This window comes from Solanum tuberosum, unplaced genomic scaffold (genome assembly GCF_000226075.1).
Source record: "Solanum tuberosum cultivar DM 1-3 516 R44 unplaced genomic scaffold, SolTub_3.0 scf00296, whole genome shotgun sequence".
NCBI classification, from domain to species: Eukaryota; Viridiplantae; Streptophyta; class Magnoliopsida; order Solanales; family Solanaceae; genus Solanum; species Solanum tuberosum.
In genome coordinates this window covers 58,785-59,386 of record NW_006239217.1, presented here as the reverse complement: position 1 = coordinate 59,386, position 602 = coordinate 58,785, and positions in this window count along the sequence as shown.

Here is a 602-nt window from a genome sequence, read left to right as displayed (position 1 = left end):
TTTCTATAAGAGGGATAAGTGCTTTAACAACACGAAGTACCTTGTTATTACCCATTGAACTTGTTATGTTAGAATGTAGACTACCTCAAATTTGGGTTCCCATAACGATCTGCTACTCAAATGGACAAATAGGAAGTGATGACTATGCCAACTCCCAAAAGATGAATCTGACTGCATTAGGTTGACAATAAGTTTATACATTTGTGTTGACAGCTATGGCTCAAAGCCTAAAAAACTCTAAAGCCTCAATTGAGGAATGGAGCTAGTTACATGTTTGAAGAGATCTGTACATTCATTGATGAATGGGCGTATTAGGAAAAAAAAAATGAAAAAAATGTTCTATCTTCTTAGCTGCTTGAAGTACTTGAAATTGCGTGGTGCAGATATCTCAGAGTCTTTTGATGATTAAGGAATCCCATAAACCAGAACTCAAAATCATCCTCTGTAATTACTTGTATATACTTCTGTGATGATTTTTCCCTATTTTCACTCTCTTTTGCTTTCATTGTCTTACTTATTGGGATCGATACCTGCAATTGTGAACCAGCTTATTAGATTATGCTTTACGTGGATACAAATTAAGAGTTGGAAGAAAAACGGAG